The 11,626-nt window shown below is 36.9% G+C and overlaps 1 pseudogene; it reads left to right on the forward strand.

Moving 5' to 3' along the window:
* Positions 1-6,484: 6,484 nt before the first annotated feature.
* Positions 6,485-7,556, forward strand: LOC102136143 (olfactory receptor 10J1-like; annotated as a pseudogene).
* Positions 7,557-11,626: the final 4,070 nt, after the last annotated feature.

Consider the following 11,626-nt stretch of genomic DNA (forward strand, 5'->3'; position numbering starts at 1 on the left):
TTCTTTCACTGGATGTAATAGAATACACGCTAGATCAGAATTAGAAGATTGAAGCTTAAGTTCCAATTTTACTCATTTTTAACTTGCACCCCAAGCTAAATGATGAAAGAAACTTCTTCTATATAAAATAATTCCATTGACTAAATGTAAAAGAAATGACATGATTAAGAAAGCACTGTTTTGCAACTGCTAATTTTAAAAAATGATTTAGACAAAAGTTATCAATAAATTAAATGATAAAGGTTGACGGGATCCATTTGAATGGAGGAACAAGCTGTTGCCACCTGAAAGATTGATCAATTAGCTTTTTTGCATGTATTTAAATTTTATTTATTTATTTATTTGTTTACTTATTTATTTTTGTGGCAGGGGCTCACTCTGTCGCCCAGGCTGGAGTGCAGTGGCATGATCTAGGCTCATCAAAACTTCTGCCTCCCGGGTTCAAGCTATCCTCCTGCCTCAGCCTCCTGAGTAGCAGGAAATACAGGCGCGCACCACCTCGTCCTGCTAATTTTTGTATATTTGGTAGACATTGTGTCTCACCATGTTGGCCAGACTGGTCTTGCACTCCTGATCTCAAGTGATCTGGCTGCCTTGGCCTCCCAAAGTGTGGGATTACAGGCATGAGCCACCTTGCTTGGCCTAAATTTTATTTTTTAATTGATACATAATAATTGCTTTTATTTATGAGGTACGATGTAGTATTTTGAAATCACCTTCGCTTAGAGTAAGACAACAAAACAGTGTGTGTCTCCTGGTTAGAGTTCCCAGATAAAATACAGAATGCTGCACTACATTTGAATTTCAAAAACCGGTAATTTATTTTGTATATCCCATGTAATATTTGTAATATACTTATCCTAAAAATTATACTATTTATTTAAAATTAACATTTAACTGGATGTCCTGTATTTTTGTTAAATCAGACAAGAACTTGATTATCAGATTTATAAATTATATATATATAAAACTGATATATATGCCAATTTTTATGTGTTTTTACATACAGTTTAATATAGTCCATAGTTTCATATACTATATTGCAGGTTATAGAATATCCAGGCTAATATGGCTAATATAATTTAATAAGTTGAACCTGAATCTAATTAAGCCTTTAGAACTAATTTCCAATTTATAAGAAGTACAGAAGGTATAACAAATTTAATGATGCCATGAGTAAATGCCATCTAGAAAGTAAAGTTTTGACCTGGCTTTTTCATGTGTAAATGAGACTTTTTAAAACATTGGGGCAATGGGATGTTGAAATACACTTGCCCTCCAGGCAATATTTGGTAATGTTTAGAGGCATTTTTTATTTTCTCCAATACAGCAGGAAAAGGGAGAAGGATGCTACTGGCATCTGTCCTCTGGGTGGGTGGAGGCCAGTGATCCTGCTAAACATCTCGTAACACAGAAGACTATCTCTCCTCCTAACTCACCCCACACCCACCCACAACAAAAATTAGCAGGTTCAAAGTGTCAACAGCGCCACTGTTGGGAAACCCTGGTCTAGACTCAAAACTTTAACGAGTTACAATCAAATGCAGTGAGCAGTGCTCGTCTGAATCTTGATTCAAACAAATCATATTATTATAAAGAGCATTCCTGTAATAAAAAGCAAGGCAACTATTTAAAAATTATAATGTAGGAAAATGTTTATTGATACGGGAAAGGTTCAAAATGCACTTTTAAGAAAAAAAATAAACTGAATATAAGGAAGTTTGTATAGCAGGATCTCATATTATTAAAAAGAAGAAAGGCTACAAAAGTAATAATCATCCCATTTTTACCATAAACATAAATATGTGTGTGTATAGACAGGTGCACACATATGAATGCATAAAAGATTCGAAACCTATTCATCAAAACGTTAATGGTGTTGATTTCTAAATTGGAAATCACAAGTGATTTACATTAATTATTTTTCATTTTCTCTTTTTTCTGTAATGAACAAGCATTATGTTTGTAATCAGAGAGAAAATAGGGCCAATTCAGAATAAAAAAAATTATTAGTTTGGGTTGAAGGCTCTTGTGGCAATCCCCTTTTACAGAGTGGCTGAAACGTTACTCAAACATCTCCCATGGGTGCAGAGACTGTATGAATGGAGAAGGATGTGCTGAGCCAGAAATTAAACTTATTGGAAGTTCATGGCTGTTTCATTCTCCCTCCAGCAGGATCAGAGAATGAACCAAAGGGAGCACAGTGTCTTCTGCCCTTTCCCAGTGTGGTGTGGGTGATGGATCTCCCTAAATGGAAAAGCAGGGCTGAGATGTATGTCAGTGAGACTCAAGGAAATTTGCTGTAGGCTGAAGTGGGACGAGAGCTGTCCCAGCCCCTATAACCTTTTGATTACCCTGATCTTATTTATATAAATAAGTTTCAGGAAGCTAACTGCTATCCAACACTGAGAAACTGAAATTTCATGTCCTCCCTTTGTACACTTACCCAGTATTCACGTGGTTTACTTTATTAAAACTCAGTGCAGTATTAGTTTCTACACTCCAACAATCCCCAACAGTCAGTAGGCAAATGAAAACATCTCCTTCCTCAGCGACCCACATTTCTAATGAAACCCTTGAGACCAGCCTTCAGGTTCTATCTTCCTTACCTCTTAGTAGCCTGGAGGAGTTCTCAAAAGGATAGCCTCAGGAGACTTGGGGCAGAGGGATTCTCCTTTCCTTGGGGAAAATAAATATACACAGCTCTTGAAATCTGCAGTTTAAGAGACTGTATTATTCTCCCGGGCCAATTCTCAGGCCAAATGAGCCAATGCCCCCAGCCTCAAGGAACACAGCAACAATTTGAGGCTCTCTTTGATATTACAGAGAACTGGATTTTTCTCATTTTGTGTATTTTTGCTTCCCTTGTAAATGCCTCTTGAATACAAGGTTTGTTCACCTGCTTGCTCTGAGTAGACTCAGTCCTTTCATGCCTTTTAAAGATCACTATCTGGAAAGTGCTTCCTTTTCCTTTCTATTGCCAAGGTCAGAAACAGTGAGTGCCATTAGTGGAAGTAAATGAAAATGAAATACCATGTGCATTTTTCAAAATCTTACTATTTTTCCTGTATGGTTTTCAGTATTTGATTCGTTATATTGAATCTCATGTCCATTAATATTATATTTCTTCATGCTTGTCTTACTGTGGTAATGGATTGAATGACATGAAATTTAGCAAAGACATAATAATGATCTTCAAATATTTGAAATACTATCATATTGAAGAGAAAATAGAAAGTGGAATGATGCGGGAGGTGGTAAGTTGCAAGAAGATAAATATCAAGTTGATAGGAATTAATATTTTCTAAGAATTAAAGTCAATCAAAAATAGAATTGATGATAGTACAGCTATATTAATCTATATAATGAAATAGTATGCACCATTGGAAATAGAGTGAGATAGATCACGATACTATTATGGAAAGTAGTCAAGATATAATATATGGAAAAACCTAGTTGTGAATTGGTATGTACTGCCTAATTCCATTTGCGTAAAATTGAAATGATATGAAAATATGCATGATTGTACATAAAATATTTCTGGACAGAAATAAACAGCAATACCAACAACAAAACCCCATGAATCATCTTTACCTCTGGCCAAGAAAATGTAGAGGAGAAAATGAACTTGTCCATTTATATCCTTCTGTACCCAAGTTTTTTCCCCTATGAGCACTTTTATAATTTAAAAAGCCTGGTTTTATTTTTCAAGAAGAGTTTGTATCTTTTTTTTTTTTTTTTTTTAAAAAAAAAAAAAAAAGAAGGGAAATGCTTATTTACAAGGTAATGAATTTCCAATCATTGGAAGCACTGAAGCAGAATTTGAGGGGCTGTTCATGAGAAATGCTGTGCTTTTAAAATTACCACCTAACACTAAGGTCCTATGATTCAGTTATATTTAAAGGACTGAAAACTACGAAGCACCTGGGCTTTTCCAGCTTGCTTCCAATTGGAAAGACTTGAAAAATGAAATGAATAATTTTAACCTCTGGCCCAGAATTCATTGTCAGGTCTAGGCAGAAAATGATTTCTCTAGAAGAACATTTAAAAAAAATTTTTAGGGGTAGAGAGATATTTTTAGCTAACAATCCAAAATACAAGGGAACAGAAAGTGTTGCAAAATGCTGTTTTTCTCAGTGACCAGGATTCCACAGAAGGAAGTTGGCATTTTGTTTCGGCTATCATGATCTACTAATCTAGTGTTATCACTCATGGGGACCTTTGCTATCTTGGTGAGTCATTGTTTTCCTAAGGGGATGATGAGAAAGGAGTTGCAATTGCAGGAATGCACAAGCTTAGTGCAAACTTTTCTCTTCTATCACCTGTTTTTTTCATTCTCCTTAGTGTAGGTAGGATTGACTTTCTAGTTACGTAGACATTTGACGTTTATCTTGCTCAGTAATGCATTTACAGTTACATAAGAATGGTTAAGAACTGGCCCATTTCTACATCGTCAAGGAAAATTAACACATATTTTGCTTCATATTTTTCTCAGTATTTTGAAACTATTAAATATTTTTTGGTTCTTCAAAATCTTTACTAAGAAAACTCCAAAATTTGCTTCACTCAAGTACTTTCATCCCACTGTAGTAATTAATAGTCAGCATTAATCCTTTCTTACAATATGGTTTATTATTAATTTTCCATTAATATTTAATGTTTAAATATTTCATTAAATATTAGTTTCATAATATATCAGTATGTATTAAAAATATTTATATTATTTGTAATAGAGAAGATATTAGATAGATTGATATATAGATGATAGATTCTCCATATACTACTCGAAAAATATAATTTTAGCATTTTGTTATATTTACTTTTTTAATGGCATGTGTGCCATTGAATGTTTTTCCTTTCTTGCCCTTTCTTCTCTTTTCTGGTTCTTTTTATTTTTACAAACTTGTAGTCTATAATTTATTTCTCAATCAATCAATCAATCAATCTACTTATGTAGTGTATTTTTTCAGGTCAGCACTTTGTAGATTCTTAATGGCTGCATAATTCTGATCAGATGGATATTTTATAATTAATTCAATTATTCCTTTATTCATTTACATTGCTTCTAGACTTCACCAATAAATAATATAAAAATGTCTTTAGATATACATCCTAATATGTATCTCTGATTATTTCCTTAAAATAAAAATTGGAAGTGAAAATATCAAGCCAAGAAGAACGGACATGGATTGTCACTGATATAATAATATTTATTTATCTAGAGGAAACATTCTAAGATTCTCCAGTTTTTCATTTTTTTTCCTAGTGTAATCTCATTCTCAGAACAAGGGAAATGCATTAATTGTTTTCCATAAAAACAACAAAAAGTATCTTCTTTCTCATTTATTTTGTGATTATGATGCTGCTTAGGCACTTGTGGTATAGGGCAGATCACACTAGTCTTAGAATTAAAAGATGGAGTTAATTTTTGCAATCATCTAACCCTGGGTGTCTTGCCAAGAGAGGGATAATAATTACTTAAAACACAGGATTATTATGACGTTACATAATACATGTAAAAACTCTATAAACTAAAAGTGCCATAGGAACTATTTATTATTGTTATACTCTTTTTGAAAATGAGAGCTTTTTGATGACCAATAACTCCCCAAATAGGGGACAGAGAGAGAAACGTGTAAACTGATTTCTCTAAAGTTTAAAATTCTGAAGAAATTGTAAAAGACAGTTTACTCTAGTGAGGCAGAGTACCTGGGAAAATTCTCATCTAAGTACAAGGTAGAAAATGCATAGAAATAAACAAAGTCCACGGAAACAAGCTACTGGGAAACACTTAGCAACACTACGGGGAATTGGATTGACAGGTTGTATTTAGTCCTGAGAAGACTTTCTGAGGAGGAGGAGACTCAAGTCAAGCACTGAAAAAAGAGAGGAACATCTCTTGTTCTAAAAAAAATGTGGGGGGACAGTCAGGTTTGAAGCTGTTTGATGACTTGTGAAAAGAGTTCGTGAAACATGCAGACAAGAGCAACAGGGAGAAAGTAAACACTTATGTTACGTTGGAGCAGAGAGCATTGTCTTGTTTGGCAACCCAGAAAGAAAGGTCTTTAAAGAGACAATCGAAACTGTGGTTTAAACAAAGTGGAAGAGGTTGAAAAATTTGTTTCAGGTAAACAAAATCTGAAACTGTAATCTAAAAGAAAATTCCTTTCAAATTTAACTATGCATTTCCTATTTCTTTAGCCTAGTTTTTCTCTAACACTTACGTGCTAGGTCACTAGGAAATCTTTTTCAAACTTATCCCAGGTGTCTTTTCTTCCATTTTTTTCATCCCTATTTAGTCGTGTATATATGTGTGTGTGTGTACATGTATATATATTTATATTTAATAATATATATTTATTATATATAATATATATTTATATTTAATGTATATATTTATATTTATATTATATATTTATAGACTCACTGCCATGCATGAAATTGTTTTCTTATTGTGTTTTTCTATCTATATCTATAGGTGAACAGTCATCCCCAATAACTTGGCATCTGTCCACGAACAGAATCCTTATTATCTTCTTAGAGGATTCACCTGCTGAAAGCATTGGGCACTGATGTCTTCTGACTAATTGACCTAAGTCTCTGTATTTTCGATCCATTTATTTATCCAATGAAGAGAGAGAACCACACAGTGGTAAGGGAGTTTGTTTTCCAGGGTTTCTCCCGCTTTCATGAACACAAGCTCACCCTCTTTGTGGTATTTCTTACCTTGTATCTGTTAACCCTGGCTGGCAATGCCATAATTGTGACAATTATCAGCATTGATCGTCACCTTCACACCCCCATGTACTTCTTTCTTAGTGTGCTTTCCGCTTCAGAGACTGTCTACACGTTAGTCATTGTACCATGGATGCTCTCCAGTCTCTTAAGTCGAAGCAAACCTATCTCTTTGGCTGGCTGTGCCACCCAGATGTTTTTTTTTATTACCTTGGCCATCAACAACTGCTTTCTGCTCACAGCCATGGGATATGATCGCTATGTGGCCATCTGTAACCCTTTGAGGTACAAGATCATCATGAACAAGAAAATGTGTGCCCAGCAGGTATGTGGGGCCTGCAGCGTTGGGCTGCTCATGGCCATAGTTCAGATTTCATCTGTGTTCAGGCTGCCTTTTTGTGATAAAGAGGTGGCCCATTATTTCTGTGATATCCACCCAGTTATGAAACTTTCCTGTGTTGATACCACTCTACATGACCTAATTAATTTTGTTGTTAGTTCCCTGGTTATTGTGGTGCCCCTGGGTTTGGTCTTCATCTCCTACATCCTCATCATCTCTACCATCCTCAAGGTCACCTCTCCTGAGGGCCGGAAAAAGGCTTTTGCAACTTGTGCCTCCCACCTCACTGTGGTCATCATCCACTATGGCTGTGCCTCCATTGCCTACCTCAAGCCCAAGTCAGAGAAGGGATCAGGACCAGCTAATTTCAGTGACATACACCGTCTTTACTCCACTACTTAATCCTGTTGTGTACACTTTGAGGAACAAGGAGTTCAAGAATGCCCTTCACCGTGCTATTGGCAAAAAACCTTTTGCCTAGAATCCTTGTCAGTTTGACATATAGTCAATCATAGCCTGGGTATTTTTGTAAGCTCATGAAAATTGAATCCTATCATTCATCCTCTAGCCAAAGAGAGTTGCGAAATTTGGTGGTAATGCGGCATTAAGAAACCAAGAGTCCCCATGATTTGACTTTGTTTTCACCATCATTCTCCTATACCTTCTACTAACTGCACAGGGAGTTACCACCAGGGGAGTGGTCAGTTGCTGCTCACAGGTGCAAAGCTGTAGGGAATTGCAAGCAAGGAGTAGCTGATTGCTATCAGTTTGTTGAAAGCAGAAAAAAGGGTGGTTGCATAACACCTATTTGAAGTACTAGGTTGACAGGTCAACCTAAATGTCATGTAGATATTGAGCTCTAAAACTTTAAAGAGGACATAGTTGGTGCACAGGATGTGTTCAAAACACGGTCGAAACCACTTTCCCACTTATCATCACTTTCTACTTTGAGCATTGACAACAGTAGCAGATCTTGACATTCCAGAAAAAATATTATAGGCTTTAAATATTCTCATCTGCCTTGGAGACCCATGAAATTGTTTTCCAATTTTGTTGAGGTTCACATTAGAATTACTTCGTCGGTGAGCCTCTGTTACTAGTAAGCAACATGGTCACATCCAGTCTCTGAATTTTGCTGCGCTTATATATGCTTTCTGTGGGAGTAACACATGCTATACTGAATTCACAAGTATGGGGATATCTGATATCTGAGGATTTTTTTGTAATTGAGTTTATTTTTATCACCTTCCAGCTAACTCTTGCTGACTTAGATCTGGAAATTAGCCCATGATTTTCATTCTTCTCTGTATAGAACATAATCTGATCCACGCCTTGCCTTTACCCTTTTCATTTCTACATGGAAGTCCATGCCTTGCCTTTACCCTTTTCATGGAAATCCATGCTACAAGGCAATATATGCCTTGCCTTTACCCTTGTCATTTCTACATGGATGAACTTATTTTCTGTGTATAGTTAGGTACCTAGTTTAAACTCTAAGTTTAAATACAGTTCTAAACAAGAGTCTGGGAGTTTATTGCCTTCTAAAGGAAAAAGTTATTTTGATCTGTGAAAAGGATTAAGATTTTAGAATTATTTGGCCTGGAGAAAAAAAAAAAAAGACAGAACTTGCCATATGCCTTCTGGTCCATAAAGGGCTGATGAAAAAAGAATCAAACTGTATCTGTCACCTACCAAAACTGTCCAAGTGTCCCCATTGAAAATGCATTGAAAGTGCCTGTAAAACAAAGGACCTGGGAATCCCTAAGGGTGGAAGGCCCAAGAAGGGAAACCTTCATGTTTATGAAACATTGCCTGAAACAGTAAAAGATTTGCTCCTTCAGAGCACTACCTGCAGGAGAGCAAGCCGAGTGGGTATAATGAGAAACCTCCAGGGCAGCTTATCTTTGCCTTTATCTAGGTGTTTTCCGGGGACACCTCTGAGTCCTTTCTGCAGTGAGTACCAAGGAAATACTCTCACAACCCTGCTCCTGTGAAAACCCCTTTTGAGACTCCCTCTTTGGGGTTCCTGCTCACTACATTATCCCACTTCTGAAAGCCTCTCCCCGTAATAACATCAGTTTTATAGATTGCTGAATGTGAGTGCACAGAACCCCATAGGACCTCCCACAGTGGTACAGGGCTCTGTAAGATTGGTGCCCAGTACTGAAAGTAGTGTGTTCCCCTGAGTTCCTGTAGTTTGGCACTGCAGAAAATTATGGTGCAATTCACCCAAAATAATTTTTGCGACAATAAATCATGTATATTGAAATCCTACTTATCCCTTGTCTTTTTAAAGTATAATTTACACTATCGTAACAGAGCCAGAAACAGAAAACAAAATCAATGCATTTAATTTCGAAGAGTATGTGATTATCATAAAACACAAATCATGACCAAAGAGAATGAGACTTAAGCCTACACCTTGGGCTTAGTTACCACATATCCATTATCATCATGAGTCAGGGTGTGTGGATTCAGGAGTCTGCCACTGTAACAGGAGTCACACATCTCCTTTAGAGGGAGCACATGATCCCACAAAAACACATCCCATATCTGCCCAACAAAGGATTGATTTTCATCAAAATGTCCCCCAAAGGAATCCTGCTCTCGTCCCAGGATTATCTTAGCCTCTGCCGCCACAGAGTACCCCTTCCATACACTCTTCCTTCCCACCAGCTTCCCATTTACCCAGAGCAATTCCAGAGGCAAACTCCCAGCTCACACTAACATGGGTTGGAGCACAAGGAGATCAAGGGCAGGGAGTGGGAGCATTGAAAGTGACCATGGCATTTCCAATGTACAGCAGATACATTCCCGTTTTGTTGACAAGGAGAAGCAGCTCATTGTCCCGGGACCGAGTGCCGTAGAAGAGGCTGGACGGGCAGGTGAAGTCTGTGAAGGTTTTCAGGCACAGCGTGAAGTTCTGCAGGGCCTTCTTCACCTTGCGGACAGGGACACATAGACTGTAACTGATTCTTGAGGGAAAATAAATGCCTTCCCTCACATGTCTGTGGGGGAAAAGATAATGTAAAAAAATTTAGTGAACTCGGATTTGCTCTCACTGTGGACCTTAGGCTGGCTCCTAACAGTGGTTAGCATGCTAGAGTTTGCAAAGTGCCTGTAAGTGCATTATGCCAATATTTTGTGTAAGCAAAATACCAGTGTTAAAAAGTCGTATTTTGGTCCACTTGTCCTCTTAGAAGGATAAGTTAAAGATGTTCTGTATCAACTCCCAGTTCCACCTTACTTGAAGATTTCATCAGGATAAAATAGCAAACACCAGTCACAGAAAACGAAACATACCTAACTCATTGAGTGTCATGGGTAGTATTCCATTCTCCCACCACTGATCAGATTCTGAGATTCTCCCATGGCACAGCTGTGGCTGAAGTTAGACAGACTTTTAATGGCTCATCTTGATCCCTGGCTTGGCAATGATGAACCAACACTTGTGGTCAGTGCAAAGTCTGAGGAATAGAATAGTGTGCAAACCACATGGCCCAGACCATGATAGTATCCTTGCCTTCTTCTCCATTCCATGTGCTCGAGTATGCCAATTCAGGCAGTACCGGTTTTCCACTGTTTGTTTACCTGCCCCCGCAACACTAGGATCATAGAATTACTTATCATTTACTTATTTCCTCTTAAGATCCATAAGAGAAGAGAAAGGTTTAATCATTGTAAAATCAACTATTTTTTTCTTGCTTAGGAAAGCAAATTTAACAAACACTATGGTCTAGAAAATAAATTAGAGAAAAATGACTAACTGAATTAAGGGAGACAAAACCTAGAAGCACTATGCAGTCTTGAATTGAGTTAGTTTTGCTTCATTGCAGGAAATGGAAAAACAGCATGAATTTCTATTTCCTTAGAGACAGGCCTTTTTTTAGAATGCTCACCCTGGATGAAAAATAGTTAACAGAGCACTTAAGGAGAGGAAGCTAGGAAGAGATGACACACTTTAATAAAGAGAGAGAGAAAGAGAGGGAGAACTTTAGTCAGTACAACAGGAACTAGGAGGATGGAAAGGTAAACCATGCATTTGTACCCTGTGATCTAATTATCTACCTGCTTGTGATTTGTAAGCTTGTCAGTATACAAACCTGGAGCAAAATAGCATGCTTAGCCAGAAAGTGAGATTTTGAAAAACTCATTACTGATAGTAATGCTATAAAGAAATGGTGTCTCAAACTTGAGAAGATGAAGTTGTCCTTAGTGGCAGTAATAAAAAGGAAAAAAAAATGGTACTGAAACGTTAAGGCTTTTTATGGCTAATAAAAAATAATTTTATAACATGTACACATCACAAAGTACATATTGCCTTTAATTGATCTCACCCAATCTTCATGAGAACTCTTTGCTAAATGGATGTTGTTTTCATTCCCACTGTGTAGATGGAGACACTGAGGATCAAAGTTCAGCAATTTCACAAAGATTATTCAATTCAGTTTGGTAGAAACTGGTTCTCTGATTTAAACTCCAACCTACTTTTTAGATTTCATATTTTCTCTCATGTTATCCAGACTAAGCACTTGAGAAAGATCAGAAACA

The sequence above is a fragment of the Macaca fascicularis genome, chromosome 1 (assembly GCF_037993035.2).
Source record: "Macaca fascicularis isolate 582-1 chromosome 1, T2T-MFA8v1.1".
NCBI classification, from domain to species: domain Eukaryota; kingdom Metazoa; phylum Chordata; class Mammalia; order Primates; family Cercopithecidae; genus Macaca; species Macaca fascicularis.